Raw genomic sequence first — 16,381 nt, 5'->3', positions numbered from 1 at the left:
AAAGTACAGTTGTGTACACTTACCTAAATGTAGATGTTCGAGTGTATTCACTGTTGCAGCCATTACATTTGGGTAATCTGCTGACAGGTTGTCCTCAGTCGGCCTGATTAACAAAGTCTTGGGTCCTGCGTCAGTTGCTGTCCCTTCTTTCATGACGTCAGGTCGTCAGGGGTATAAAACATGCAGCCGACGCCATTACATCAGTTTTTCTTCCCCCAGATGTCAGGTGCCCCCAAATGGGGAGCAAATAAATTTAAAAACACAAAAATATACCTCCAACCAAAAGCAAATACACCAAAAAGGCTTTTAAGCATAGTAAAAGAAAGTAGAGGTATAGTCAGAGAAAAACAGGGGGCTGGAGGTAGGGTAATCAGGACTGCAACAGTGAATACACTTAAACATCTACATTTATGGTAAGTGTACACAACTGTACTATGTTCTTCGTGTTTCACTGTTGCAGTCATTACATTTGGGTGGATTCCCAAAGCTATTGTTGGGAGGAGGAATTTATAGGTTCATAGGTTCATACTAGGCTATCTGACCTGGGGCATTTGCAAGCCTAGCCCGAGTGTGTTTGGCTTTCGCCACCCTTACTTAGAATTGAGTTTGCTATGCCCTTTTTAAGGTTAGTTTACTGAGCCTCTGTCTAGCAGAGACACAGAAGTAATCCCCGGGGTGAATCTACGATCTCCCGTCCACTCATCAAGATTCCTCTTGAAGAGAGTCAGTGAGGTGCTCTGCCTAACATGGATCGGTATACTATTCCAAAGTGAAGGGAGCCTCTGTGCTATGAATCTGTCCCTCCAGCACGTTCTATTTAGCTCTGTGCTGAGTTTCAAATCCCTTGAGCACGTGGTTCTAAGGGATTTGGATTTTCTGAGGTGGAGCATGTCCATTAATTCTGGATTAGACATAGCTTTGTATGTCAGGCATAGATTGCCTCGAAGTAGGCGGTATGCGACTGAGTAAAGTTGGAGTTTCTTTAACCTGGCAGCATATGGCATCTGCTTGAGACCCTTGATCCTCTTTGTGAGGTACTTTTGGGGTCTTTCCAGCTGCTGCAGGTGGCGGGTAAAGTACATCCCAAAAGGGGCATTGTATTCTATGATGGGTCTGATGAGGGATGAATAGAGGGGCACTATTACCTCCCCTGATCTGGATGTGAATCCTTTCATGATAAGGTGGGCTATGTAGAAGGTCTTTCTAACCACTTTGGCAACGTGGTTGTCAAAGGAGAGATTGCTATCAACTTGGGTCCCCAGATCCCTAATTACATCTTCTGTATTTAATGGGTTTCCACCTATATGGTAGTTTGTGGGCACTTTATTTTTGCCAAAGGGTATGACTATACACTTCTTGGCATTCAGCTTTAGGCCATGGCTCTAGCACCAGTTATCCGTCTCTGTGAGACCTTTTTGAAGGATGTTTGTGTCAGCTGGAGAGTCAATAATGGCTCCCAGTTTGCAGTCATCCACGAACTTAGTCAGCCATAGTCCTCCCGTGCTGGCCTGTACCTCGGAAAAGTAAATGCCGAACAAGAGAGGTCCCAGGACCGAGCCCTGTGGGACACCACTTGTGACCGGTTTCGAGTCAGACATGACTCCAGCAATTCTGACTCTGTGGGTTCTGTCTTTGAGCCAGTTAGCCACCCATCTTGTGACATAGGGGTTTATGTTTAAGCTGGATAGCTTATCTATGATGCCTGAGTGGAGTACTGTGTCAAATGCCTTTGCGAGGTCCAGATAGGCCGTGTGGACTACCTTCCCTTCATCTATGGCCTTGGTGACTGTTTCGAAGAAGTCAACCAGGTTCAAGAGGCAGGATCTGCCCTTGACAAAGCCAAACTGAGTAGGATCCAATGTCTGTAGGTCCCCAATGTCTTTGTTTATGGGTTCCATGATGATCCTCTCCATGGCTTTGCAGATAAGGCTAGTCAGGCTTATGGGGCGATAGTTACCAGGGTCTGTTGAGGCACCACCTTTATGGAGCGGGACCACTGTTGCTGTATGCCATTCTTTGGGTACATATCCCGTAGTGAGGCTGTGATTGTACAGCATTTTTATGTCTGGGTTTAGTTCTTCTTGGATTTCGTGTAGGATGCAACCCGGGACACCGTCTGGTTCCACTGAGGCAGTGTTTTTTGCCTTGGAAAGGGCGGCCTTCACCTGGACATCTGAGATGTTTGGGAAGTTGCACTCTACTGGGATAGATATTTGCTCTTTAGGGGGGGAAGGAGGGGGGGGAGTTTGCACTGAACCTGTCTGCCAGGATGTTGGCAATGTCTGTGGGTTCAGTGTATTTTTTGTCATTTAGAATCAACTCTGAACATACCTGGGAGTTGCATCCCAGGTTCCTAACATAGCTAAAGAAGGCCTTGTGATAGTCTTTTGTGTCCTGTGCAATTTTTCTTTCGAAACTGGCCTTGGAGGATTTTATGAGGGATCGTAATTTTTTTGCTAGTACTGATCAGAGACGCCTTCCCTTTTAGGGATTTTGCTCTATCATGTAGTAGCTTCCTCCTCCTGTTGTACAACTTATTTATGGCTGGGGTCCACCAGACTGGACGCCTGCCATTGGACGCTTGGGTCTTGGTTTTGTTTAGGATAGCATGCTCCATGCACTCCTGGAGGTGTCCATAGAATGCGTTTATATAGAATTCCGTGGTTTGGGCCGTAGTTTCCACCAATCCTGGGGCCTTGAAGGTCTCCACTTCGGATTTGAGAAGTGGGAAGTTCGCTTTTGAGAAGTTCTTCACTGTGGATTTCTGGGGTGGGGTCGGGTTTTGGATATCCAGTGAAATTAATTTATGGTCTGATCTTACCAATGAGGGGAGTACCTCTGGTGTGGAGCATAGGGTCCCCATATTGGTGATGATCAGGTCCAGTATGTTTTCCCCTCTTGTCGGAATTTTGACCAGTTGTTCCATAGCATTTGAGTTAATGAATTCCAGGAACCTTTGGGCAAGGGTGTTGGGGCTTGAGTAATGCTCCCAGTCAATGTTAGGGTAGTTGAAGTCACCTAATATAATGGTGTTTGGAGAGATCTTCATATTCTCCAGTGTTTTCAGGAAAGCTGAGTGGGATTCCTGATTTTGAGATGGTGGTCTGTGGCATGCTATAAACTTGAAGTGGAGTTTTGCCCACTGTTAGTTGCACATGGATGGTTTCTGATGCTTCATGCAACGCTACTAACCTGGAGGTGTGGGTATCCTTGATAAATACAGATACTCCCCCTCCTTTTGTGATTCGGTCTGGGTTTTGGGGCCGAAAAGCATGATATGAGGTATAACCTGGTAGTGCTGGGGTGCTCTCTGGAGCCTTGAATCAGGTTTCTGTCACTGCACAGATATCAATGTTCTCCATACTGAGGAGAGATTCGAGTGCATGTATTTTGAGGTTTAGACTTCTGGGGCTTAGCAGCATTACCCTTAGTTTCTTGTTCTTAGTGTTTTCTAAGGAGGTGGGTTTGACTTTTGAGCCTTGCCTAAAAAAGACACTATAGGGGTGGCAAGAGCCTTTGCCAGTATCCGAAAGCCCAGGGGAGACAGGTGCAAGCCATCCCTTGTAAAGCAACGTGGCTTGTCAAGCATGTCATCCCAGGCTGGCAAACACTGGATCCCCTTTGAATGACACCAAAATTTTAGCCAATTATTAAAATCGATTATTTTGTCTTTATATTGTGGCATCATTCTAGGTGAGGGTAAGATGCTGCTCAAGGTCAGAGTCATACCGGCCTGGGCTACATGATCGGAGAGCTCCTTTATGTCTCTTTTCATGTAGTCGAGGGAGGTACGTCTCAGGTCGTTCACACCAGCGTGTACTATAACCGAGTCATACTTGTACTTGCTTTGGAGCGATCTGAGTGCTTGCGTAATGTGGCGGATCCTAGCGCCCGACAGGCAGCTCACTGTGACCTTCTCTTTGTTCAGCCTGGTGAGCGGAACGTCAGTGTGCCTGAATCACCTATTACAAGTGTGTCAGGTGTGTTGTTCTGCCTTAAGGGCTGTGACTGTTTGGCACTCTGACTTTGCGGGCTATGTGTTGCTCGTGTTTTGTTGTGGGATAGCATTTGCTTGGATGTTTGCTTTGGAGGTCTCTGCTGTTTAGGTAGATTTTTGATTAGAGCCTCCGAATATGTCTTTGTGTGCTTGTGTGGTTGGATTGCTGTTGTGGTAGGACTATGTGAGACTGTATTAGTGCTGTGTGATGTTACCTTCTCCTCCAGTCTGGTTACACCAGTTTTGAGGTGAGAGAGTTTGGCCTCCAGTTTGGCTATATGGTTGCATCTCTCACATATGTTTGATCCTGTTTGGAGGAGGAGAGGGTTGTCAGTGTACATGAGACAGTTGTAACATTGCCTCAAGATTCCCAGATTCACCAGTTGAACTGGAGAGGAGACCACTAACTGACCTTTGGACATGCTAGAGTAGTATAGGGGACTCTTTAATCACACAGTTAGAAGGACCAATAGGGGACAAGGTAGTCTTAGAGGGTATATGAGGATGTAGTGCTTTTAGTATATTAGTGCTAAAATGCAAGATTGCTCATTTGGGCAAATGCAGGGTCTTAGATTGAGAATAGGATGCTTACTTTGAGAATTAGAGCAGTTCCAAGGGAAAAAGTGAAGAGCAGACTCAGTGGAGCCAGAAAAAGTTTAAACCCGATTAGGCGGCATTGCCCGATGCTGTGCTATGTGCACAATCATGCAAAAGCAGATTTTTATGCAGGGAACTTCAAAGAGCTAGAAATGGTCCAAAATGACCAATTACTACTAGATTCTTGTGCTGAGGTCACTCCTTTAGGGACAGATAGGCTGTTCAAGGCTCCCCACTCCCACTAGTGAGCAAAGAAACTTCCTTCTATCCAAGTAAGGTAATGGGCAACACAGGAACTATCCCAAAGTCCAGAATACAGCAAAGCCTGTATAGGGGACTATTCTAGCCAAGGAAAGGCGGGAAACAAGGATTTTTTTTGTTTTTCAAGAAAACAACAGGAAAATGCAGGAAAACAACAGTATATTAAATGCACAGGCTAGCGCATTATATAGCGCATCCTTATACAGCATTAGGACCAGCTATAAAGCCCTGCAAGACAGCAGTGGCAAAGCCAGCTCTGGATTTAGAGAAAATTGGTAAATAATGCTTAGTGAAAGTATGTACAGAACTCCAGGTAGCTTCTAGAATATCCCTGGTAGGAACACCTCTGAGAAAAGCTGCAGAAGTAGATGCAGCCCTGGTGGAATGAGATGTGATCCCTGGGGGATAGGCTTTCCATGGTGCTTATAGCAGAAATTAATGCAATGGCTTATCCATTTAGAAATGGTTTGTTTTGAAATAGCCTTCCCCTATGCCCCAGCATCAAATGCCACTAGCAATTGTTCAGATTGTCTTCGAAATTTAGTTCTGTCTAAGTAGAATCTAAGTTGTCTGTGCTTGTCCAAGGAATGCAGAATCCGTTCCCCTTTGTTCTGTGGATTGGGATAGAAGGTTGGCAAATGAATGGACTGGTTAAGAACCACACTGGAAACCACCTTGGGCATGAAGGATGGATTGGTCCTCAGAGATACCCTGTCCACATGAAAGATGATGAAAGGTTCCACTGCCATAAGGGCCTGTAAATCAGATATCCCTCTAGCTGAAGTGATTGCTAAAAGGACGGCAGTTTTCCAAGAAAGAAATTTTAAGTCTGCAGTAGCAGCCGGCTCGAAAGGAGGTAAAGTGAGCTTCTCCAAAATAAAGTTAAGGTCCCAGGCATGAGTAGGAACTCTCCTGGGTGGTTTCAAGTTCTTTGTCCCTCTGAGATACTGCTTGAGCAGGGGATGAGAAAAGAGGGGTGGTTCTGTGTTAGAGTGAGCTGAAATAGCTGAAGCATGGATTTTAATAGAGGAAAAAGACAGGCCCTTGTGAAACATCTCAATTACGTATTGCAAAATCTGAGGTAAATTGGGCGCTGCTGTGCTCATCCCTGAAGACTGGTTTCAGGCACAGAATATTTTCCATTTGTCAGCATAAGATTTTCTAGTACTAGGTCTTCTCGCCTCCAAGATGACATCCATCACAGGTTTGCTGAGGGATGCTAAGGGTGAATTTAAGTGATTAGCCAAGCTGCAAGGTTCAATGCTGGGAGCTGAGGGTGCAGAATTTGGTTCTCCTGCTGAGACAGCAAGAAAGGTGTCTGAGGCAGGTGCCATGGAGATATTTGTGACACATTGTGCAGGAGTGAGTACCAGTGTTGGTGTGTCCAGTCTGAAGCAATCAAAAACATTCTTCGTTTGTCCTATTTGACTTTTAGCAGAACTTTGGAGAGCAGAGGCAGAGGGGGAAAGGTGTAAACTGATAGTTTTTTCCAGCTGAAGGACAGAGCATCCACATTCCAGGCTTTTTTGTGGGGAGTCCTTGTGCAAAACTTGTCCAACTGGTAGTTCCGGGGGGGAGGGCTCCCCCATTTGCTTGTCAAATTGTTGAAAATCTGTGGTTCCAGTTTCCACTCATGTGGGTCCATGAGATTTCTGCTTAGTCCGTCTGCCAGTGTATTCAGTTTTCCTGGCAGGAATTGAGCTTGTAGTTGCACTTGGTAGATCAAGGTCGTGTTCCACAATGCCATGACTAGTCTGCAGAGGGGGCAGGAATGTGTACCCCCCCTGCTTGTTTATGCACCACATAACTGTGGTGTTGTCCGTCTTTACCATTAGTTGTCCTGGAAGAATGTAGTCCTTGAAGGTTGTCAGAGCATTCTGTACAAATAACATTTCTTTTTGATTGATATGTAGGTGCATTTGATTTGGGTTCCATTTGCCCTGAATGCACTTCCCTGCCAGGTGAGCCCCCATGCATAGTCTGAAGCATCTGTAGTTAGGGTTTGGGCGTCAGGGGGTAGTGTGAATGGCAGTCCCTTGTTTTGGTGGCAGGCCTCTGCCCACCACAGGAACTCCAGGCTTGACAAGGTATGACAGGAATCACTGTTTCCAGGCTGTGACAATGTTGACTCCATAGACTTTTTAAATACCACTGAAGTTTCCTCATATGCAGTCTTGCATATGGAATTAGAAGAATGCAGGAGGTCATGAACCCCAAGGCTTGCAGTATTTGTCTTGCAGATAACAGGGTTTTTGTGGCCACTTGTTTGAAGTAAGTTACCAAATGAATTTGCTTTTCTTGCATGAGAAGCGCCATCTGGGCAGCTGTATTCAAGCTTGCATCCAGGAATGTAATCTGTTGAGAGGGTACCAGTTGTGATTTCTTTTCATTTATGGTGTACCCAAGACAAGTTAGAACCCTTTTTACAAACGTCAGATGATTTAGAAGTATGGCCTGGTTTTCTGCCTGAATTAGACAATCGTCCAGGTATGGATATATTTGAATATTTCTTTGCCTGCAAAATGCAATTACTGGAACCAGGCACTTTGTGAATACCCTGGGCACAGCAGACAAGCCAAAGGGCAGTTCAGAGGACTGATAATGCAAGTAGCCTGCTTTGAAGTGTTGGCATCTTCTGCAAGATTCCTTGATTGGGATATGCAGGTAAGCTTCTTTTAAATCTAGAGTTGCCAACCAGGCATCTTTGCCTAGCATAGGAAATAACTGGTGAAGAGTCAGCATCTTGAATTTTGGAATGTCCAGAAAGGTTTTTAGAGTAGACAGGTCCAGAACTGGACGCCATGATTTGTCTTTTCTGGGTACCAGGAAAAACCTGGAATAGAAACCTTGCCCCTTTTCCTCTTCTGGTACCGGTTGAATAGCCCCCATGCTTATGAGGGAAAGTACTTGTTTTTGAGCCTCTGCCCACTGATTTGGGGGCAGGTCAGGCCACCCATTTGGTGTTGGCAACGTGTGGAAATGAAATCTGTATCCCTGGGACACTATATTTAAAACCCATTTGTCCTGGGTTATGAGTTCCCAGTTTTTTGCATGAAGAGCAATCTTTCCCCCCAAAGGGGTGACTAAAAGGTAAGTGCTTGGTAATTTTAAAGGAAAGTCATTGAAACTGTTTACCATGGGGGGGGGTGTCTTGTTATTTCCAGATTTGGAAGTAGAGGCCCCCCACTGCTTAGTTCTGAGAGTCCCCTGGGACTGAAACCTGGTGCTTTTGGTGGGTCTGGGTATGGCTTGAGAGGATCTGGAAGGAGCTGGAAAGGACCAATTCTTAGTAGGCCAGTGCCTACTAAATCTTGGAGGTTGCACGTGTAAGAAATCTTTTACAGTTTGCATAGATTTAGCTTTATCTTCCATCTTTTTTAGAACTTCTTCAGCCTTATTGCCAAACAGGCAGTCCTGATTTAAAGGAGCATCCAACAATTTCGCTTTAACATGATCAGGCAGAGATTGCTCCTTAAGTCAAGCACAGACCCAGTAACAGCAGTCCTGCAAGAGGCCTCTAAAGAATAAAAACCACATTGCAAAGTATGTTTTCCAACTTGTTCAGCAGAATGCAATAAATCCTGTAAATCTTTATTTTCCACACAGTCAGAAATCAACATTATTTTCTGTTTAAGCAGTCCAGTAATATGCTGTTGATATTTTAACATATGAAATTGGCAGTTTAAAGCCCTGATTTCCAAGGTTGCAGAAGTATAAACCTTTTTACTCCATCTATCCAGTGCCCTGGAGTCTCTATCAGAAGGGTAGGATTTTTAGCAGTAGAAGCCTTAATGCCTTGGGCCCCTGAGAAATGGTTTCTGGATCCGCAACAGGATTTTTGAAAAGGAACTGGTGGGACTCAGGAACCCTGTATTATCTGTCAGGTTTACTAGGAGCTGGAGGCAGGGAAATGAGGGGCCATACTGGATTCCGAAAACACATCATCAACAATGTCTAGTACAGGAGGTAGCCAAAGTCCTATGCTGAGGTAGAAGAAGGAAATCCCTAAGCCTCTTTTTTGATTCAAAAAATTCATGACTTTCCCAGTGGAAATGATCCCTTAAGGTATGTAAAGTTTCCCGAAAAGAAAAGTCCTTGGGGGGGGGGGGTGGAATACTCTGCATCAGAATCCTCAAAAGTAGGTATGGACAAATCCAGGTCATTAGAAGAATCAGAAGAAACAGAGTTCTGGTCAGAAGATTCATAGTCGAGCTCAGCCCTAGGCCTCTTAGAAGGGCGGAGGGGGGAGTTGACTACCCCCGATTAGAGTAATAAGATCTTCAGCCATTTTGATCATTTATTTTTTAGGCATAGGGGCCTGAACATGTGGCCTGGGCGTCGGTTTTTTAGACATAGATCGAGATGTAGTTCTTAGTATAGAAGGTGGAGCCGTTTTAATATGCAAGTCTGTAGGCCTAAATACACCCTCAGAAGCCGGTGCCTGCACAGTGGCTCCAGACCCATCCAAGGTAGAAACATCCATGGGTTCCATAGATGAAGCATCTCGCGGCATACCAGACTCCGAATGGGTCTCAGTAGAGGCCTGCGAGTCAGAAGTAGCAGGTATCAGGGGCTGCAAAAGTGCCCGAGTACCGCCGAACTGGCAACTGGCTTAGGAGAAGAGTCGGCAGTTTTGGACCTCAATGTCCTGTCTCTGTCTTTATCGTTGCGTTTTTTCGGAATCCCGGTAGTCGGATGGCTAACCAACGTCATTTCTGGATAATTAAACCGAGAACCAAAATATTTTGAAGCAAAAATGTACTGACGACGGATAGTGCGCTGATTAAATAAAGCACAAAACTGACAGCAAGGTACGTCATGGTTAAGGCCTAGGCGAGGAATACAGTACAAATGAAAATCTTTATGAGGTATTTGCTTTCCACAAGTAATGCAATTATTAACTCTTACTAACATCGGTAAGAAGCAAGAAAAGGTTTCCCAAATGGGGTACGTAGCTTTAAGTTGAAGACTTCGGTTCTGAAACTCGAAAACAAAAATTTCCGGAGTCAGCCTACTGGCACTTGTGAACTGCTTCTGCTTCGGGCACCGCACGGCAAGAAAGACTGATGTATTGGCATCGGCTGCATGTTTTATACCCATGACGACCTGACGTCATGGAAGAAGGGACAGCAGCCAATGCAGGATCCAAGACTTTGTTAATCAGGTCGACTGAGGGCAACCTGCCAGCAGATTACCCAAATGTAATGACTGCAACAGTGAAACACGAAGAATATACACAAACCATGTCAAGATTAAAGCATTAGAAGTATACTCCCGTATGCATAGCTTCTTATCTGGTTACTCCTTTCAGCCCCGTAAACATGTGTTTATGTTTAATCACAAGTTGAGAAAGTTAGCTTTGAACTCTGTATTAACTAACCTGTTCTTTTTTTCTAATTTTAAGAGATAAAAACAGTTGCATCTGAGCATACAGTTGAATTTTTCTATCTAGAGGTATTCCAGTATCATGATACTTCATAATAATATGTTTGCATCCAGAATCTCTGACTGTCTAAAATGAATAGCTGCATGATATCTGCTAACAAATGTTCCTTTTCAATAGTACAGTTAATTATAATAGATAGTGGCCTTACATATCTTTTTCTTCTTATTTTCATTTAACATACTTTTGTTTTGAGTAACTATGCATCTTTCATTTACACAAGTGTTTCAGAAAAAAAAAGCATTTTCAAAGAAAAGTACTGCAAAGATCTGTAAGACTGGAAATGACGCACTAAGTATGCTTCAACCTACAGCAATACCTCCTTAAAACAATGGAGAATAAAGTTCTGGAATAAACACATTGAAAGTACACTTTTACTGCTGCTGAAAAGCTGTCTTCACTAAATGAAGTAGAAGCAAACTTATGTATTCCTGCATTTCATTCCACCAAATTTTACATTTCTAACAACACAGCTTCATTATTTTATATGAAATTCTACATCCCAACTAAACACAACTTCACTGTGCATGTATCAGTATATCAAACTCTAAGCCTCCTTGCATGCTTTCTTGGACTTTTTAAACAATTAGTATAAGGCAATTAGTCTTTTCAGTATTCAGACTTAATATGTCCCAAGATTAACATCAGTAAAAAACTGCGCTCCCTCATTAAATCATCTCAGGCCAACTTCAAAAGAAAAATAGCCAATGACTCTAAGGATAACCACAAGGCCTTCTTTAACTATGTCAAGAGTCTAGGGGCAAACTCTCAGATATGCTCCGAGCTAGTGCATAATGGCCATAAATACAATGAACCAACCGACATTGCCAACATCCTGGCTGACAAGTTCAATGCAAACTTCACCACCCCCTCCACCAAAGGGGCTAGCACCCATCCCAGAAGAATGTGGCGCGCCAGATATCTCAGACACACAAGTAAAGACAGCCCTTGCAAAGGCCAAAAACACAGCATCAATGGGACCAGATGCGATCCCAGATTGTCTTACACGAGCTTCAAAATGAACTAACCCCCCATCTCAAATCACTATTCAAACTCAGCCTCTCTACAGGCTATGTACCCAAAGAATGGCGTACAGCAACAGTCGTACCACTCCACAAAGGTGGTGCCACAACTGACCCTGGGAACTATCGCCCTATAAGCTTGACTAGCTTGGTCTACAAAGCCATGGAACACATTATCATCGAGCTCATTAACAGGGACATTGGGAACCTCCAGACACTGGACCCCACCCAGTTCGGCTTTGTTAAAGGCAGAGCTTGCCTCCTGAACTTGGTCGACTTCTTCGAAACAGTCACCAAGGCCATAGATGAAGGGAAGGTGGTCCACACAGCATATCTGGACCTCACTAAGGCATTCGACACCATCCCACACTCAGGAATCATAGACAAACTCACCAGCTTAAATATCAACCCCCATGTCACGAGATGGGTTGCCAATTGGCTCTCAGACAGAACCCACATGGTAAGAGTGGCAGGCGCCATGTCTGACTCCAAACCAGTCACAAGCGGAGTCCCACAGGGCTCAGTCCTTGGACCCCTCCTATTCGGTATATATTTCTCCAAATTACAGTCAAAGGCGGAGGGACTGTAGCTAACCAAGTTCGCAGATTACTGTAAATTGGGTGCAATAATTGACTCCCCAGCTGACACAGACATCCTGCAAAAGGGTCTCACAGAGACAAACACCTGGTGTCAAAGTCACGGCCTCAAGCTAAATGCCAAAAAATGCATAGTAATCCCATTTGGGAAAAACAAAGTACCTACAAACTACCATAGATGGGAATCCACTAAGTACAGAAGTAGTAATTAGGGACCTGGGTACCCAAGTAGATAGCATGCTCTCCTTTGATAACCACATAGCCAAAACGGTCAGGAAATCCTTCTATGTGGCACACCTGATCACAAAGGGTTTCTCATCCAGATCCAAGGAGGTGATTGTGCCCCTTTGTCCTCACTCATTAGGCCCATAATAGAGTACAATGCCCCATTTGGGATGTACCTCACTAGACACCTGCAACAACTAGAAAGACCACAGAAGTACCTCACTAAGAGGATTAAGGGCCTTAAACAATTACCCTATGAAGCATGACTAAAAAAGCTCCAGCTCTTCTCAGTCGCTTACCGTCTGCTCAGAGGTGACCTATGCCTGACCTATAGGGCCATGTCAAACCCTGAACTAATGGACACGCTTCACCTCAAAAAAACGAGATCCCTCAGAACCACTCGTTCTAGCGACTTGAACCTATGTACAACAATAAACAGGACATACTGGCGGGATAGATTCCTGTCCCAGCGACTCCCCTCACTCTGGAATAGAATCCCAATCCATATTCGACAGAGCTCCTCTCTGACCCTTTTCAAGAGAAATCTTGATGAGTGGATGGGTAATCGTAAGTTCTACCCTGGGATCACTTCAGGAGCCCTGTTGACAGAGGCCCACGTTACTAATCTAATGGGGAGACGAAAGCCATCACTCTGTGGCTAGGCTTATAAATGCCCATGGGCAGATAGCCTAGTACTTACCTATGAACCTATGAACAATCGTCTAGGCCTACAATGGAATGAAATGTACTTTAGTGCAGTCCTAGTTAATGGAATATTAATCAAGACTTTGTTGTTCAAAGTGATTTTTGAACTCCACTCCTAATGTGGCAGCCAAGATGTGACTATTAATATACTTCTAAACGAGCATTTAGTAACCACTAAATATTCTGTAATTTACAGAACAAAAAGATTCTCAAGATTTTTCTCACAGCTCACATGTTTAAACCATGCATAGTACCGCTGTATCCTTTCAAATTTTTTTTAATCTGTTTACAGTTATATGAACAGAGGGACAACAAAATAGATCCCTAATATATAAATATGTATTTTATATATAAACATATATACATACACACATATATATCTATATCTATATCTATCTATATATATATATATATATATCTATATATCTATATATATATATATATCTTCTTGCTGTGAGGCAAAAACGCTAACTGTTGCATCACCGCGGCTGTCAGCTATATATATATATATATATCTATATATCTATATCTATCTATATATATTATATATGTATATATATATATATATATATATATATATATATATATATATGGGTCTACTTGATATGGCCGACATTTCACAATGTCGAAATTCATATGGCTGAGACCACATGATCGACATTTGAAATGTTGACCATACAAGTAGACCACAAAAGAAAAAAACTTCTTAACGCTCCCGCCACACTCCCCGGAACCTAAATATACCAACTCCGACAACGCACTACAGTACGGAAGTGTAAAACTTTCCATTCCGCATGGTAGGGAGATGCCGGTTCCCCATGGTCAACACTTCAAATGTCGATCATATGGTCTCTGCCATATAAATGTCAACACTGAAATGTCGACCATTCGAAGGGAACATATATATATATATATATATATAATATATATATATATATATATATATATATATATATATATATATATATATATATATATATTGAAAACTAAGAACTTCCCCACCAAGGTGAAAAAGACACGGTAAACCAGTGTTGAGTGCTTTTGTCCTTTAATGAGTGTACAGAACTTCATCAGAAAAACTGAACAAAATTATTCCGTAAATCCACTATAAAGGTTAAAATAACAAAGAAATTAATACCTCAGCCAAAGAAAATGTGAACCCAGCATTTTAAGTAGGTGTATCATTCAAAAAACCTATAGGTACACAAAAGAAATACAGCCAATAGAAATCCTCACCCTGTTTTAATTTATCTGGGCCACTTCAAAGCACATTTTATATTAACATTTTCATTTAGACCTGGGAATGATTCTACATTCAAATAGAGCTGCCATTTTAAGTCTCGTAATTCCAAAAGCATATCAGCATCCCCAAAAAACATATCTATTTGTTCCAAGACCAAGAATTACAATTTAATGAAATCTTGACAAAAGCGAGAATGCCTGCCCAAAGCATTTCTGTCATCCCCTTTGCGAACTGCTGGATTCTGCTCCTTAATGTGGCTAGATAACTTTCTAGCAGTTTTGCTAACATAAAAGCACGAGCAGGTATCACAAACTGCAGCATAAACAACAAAAGCAGAATTACAATTAAAATGTTTCATAAAGTAGACTTTCTTTTTACAGTGTAAAAATAAACAGTCCCTCCCTGTGTAAATAAAATTGCAAACACAACTGCCACAAGTAAACATGCCTCAAGCTAAATTAGAATTATTTGAAGGTGAGAACGGAAGGGTGCATCCAAGTGTTCAAAAGAACTTCTAAGAGACTTTGTTTTTTTATGTGAAAAAATTGGATACTGGTCCATATTGTGAACTAATTTCTGGCTGCTAGCAACAATGTCCCAATTTTTTTTAATTTTATTTCTGATTGAAGTCAAGTCATGGCAAATGGGGAGGGGGAAGCTAGTTGCACGATTCAGTGACGTAATGGAAAGGTCCTCTAAATGTGTGATAGTTGAGAGGGCCTTGGCTCTGATCCAAAACTATACTGGACCTGAAGAGGGTGTGTTCCATGTTAGATCTTTGATTGTTTTTTTTGCCTCAAAGCCATTTTTATAATAGGTAGAAATTTCATGGGCTGTGAGCATACAATCTCGGATAAGATAGACAGAAGTAAATACTCAGGATAGTTTCTGTCTTTTAGCATAAACAACAAAGCCTTGGATTCTTGCAGAAAAAAATCATCACTACTAAATATGGGAGTCGCAAATGAAATGGCGTCTAACAATGTTGGTTTTCATAAAGTGTAGATTCAAACTATTGAAATCAAGGTAGTTATTCCTGTAGGTGTCCTTCCGATAAACAGAAGAGTCCCATGTAAGGGAGTCCCTATTAACTGTGACAGCAGTGTCAAGAAAATGAACTGTCATTCCATAACCAGAAAGCTTGAACCTAAGGAACTGAATTGTGCTTGACAGTGAGTCTATAAATTGAATCAGCTCAGGCTGTGTGCTCTGCCATACAAAGGCACAGGCATTGTGCTAATATAGCAAATGGAATACATACAGGTGTTAGAAAATAACTTGCTTAACTTTGAGTATTATAAATCAGTTGACCTTAAATCTGTACAGCGCTTCTTTACACTCATTGTTAGGACTATTAGGAACCGGGAATGTAATGAATCTGTTTCATTGGAAGAAGTGGAATATTTATCAGTCCCTTGCCCAAATGTGGGCAAATTCTTCGGAATACCTAAAATTCATAGTTTAGACATATAGTTTCAAGTAAAATCAAAACTGAGAAGATATCAGAATATTTAGAGTCTATTCTCAATCCAATAGTGAAAAAAAAACCTTTTTATTTATGTGACTCCTGGGCTTTTTTAAATGAACTCTAGCACAACCCACCACTTACTACTGATGCTTTGCTGGTCACATTAAGACATCGAAGCATTGTACATGAACATTCCACATCTTGAGGACATTGCTCATCTTAGACCTTATTTAAGGAGAAACTCAACTTGCCGTGTGAACAGGATTGAAAGTTCATACACTCTTGTTTCTACTGTATTGGAGGGAAACTACTTTCATTTTAATGGCTCAGTTCATCAACAAAAATTTTTAAATGAAGTTGGTTAAAATTATTTATTTAATATTTATGTATACATTTTAGGATTAATTTAAATATTTAAATAGCTAAATATTAGATTTGAAATGGATGAGGGTAACATTTAATAAAGCACAAGGCACTTTATGAGGAACGCATTAATATGCAAGGAATAGTTCATGTGATTTGTCAGTTTGATTTTTAAAATAGGAATTTTATTGGTCCTTTGAATAAAATTAGTGTTTAAAGTATTTAAGTTGATGGGTAATTGTGTATTTTGTCTGATGAAGTCCTTTGGTTAGGACGAAAACGCATGGGATTTATGTAGTGAATAAAAGCGTTAACCAAGTTCTGGTTCAATTGTGTTTTTCTGGTCTGGGACGTTATTAAGAGAGTTTGGTCCGTGGCCGTTGGCATCTTTTTCTTGGATTTTTGGTTTAGAGAGGTGCCTATCTTTTTCGAGGTTTTCAGTTCATCAACAGGTCAAGGGT

At 42.1% G+C, this 16,381-nt stretch overlaps 1 protein-coding gene across 2 annotated transcripts in view; it reads right to left on the bottom strand.

Moving 5' to 3' along the window:
- Nucleotides 1-16,381, bottom strand: part of ZNRF1 (zinc and ring finger 1) — a 1,280,919-nt gene that overhangs the window by 709,020 nt on the left and 555,518 nt on the right. The window lies entirely within an intron of this gene.

The sequence above is a fragment of the Protopterus annectens genome, chromosome 8.part0 (genome assembly GCF_019279795.1).
Source record: "Protopterus annectens isolate FY-2018-M chromosome 8.part0, PAN1.0, whole genome shotgun sequence".
In the NCBI taxonomy this organism is placed as follows: Eukaryota; Metazoa; Chordata; order Ceratodontiformes; family Protopteridae; genus Protopterus; species Protopterus annectens.
Note: the sequence above shows the minus strand (reverse complement) of the source record. Positions and strands in the feature narration are given on the sequence as shown.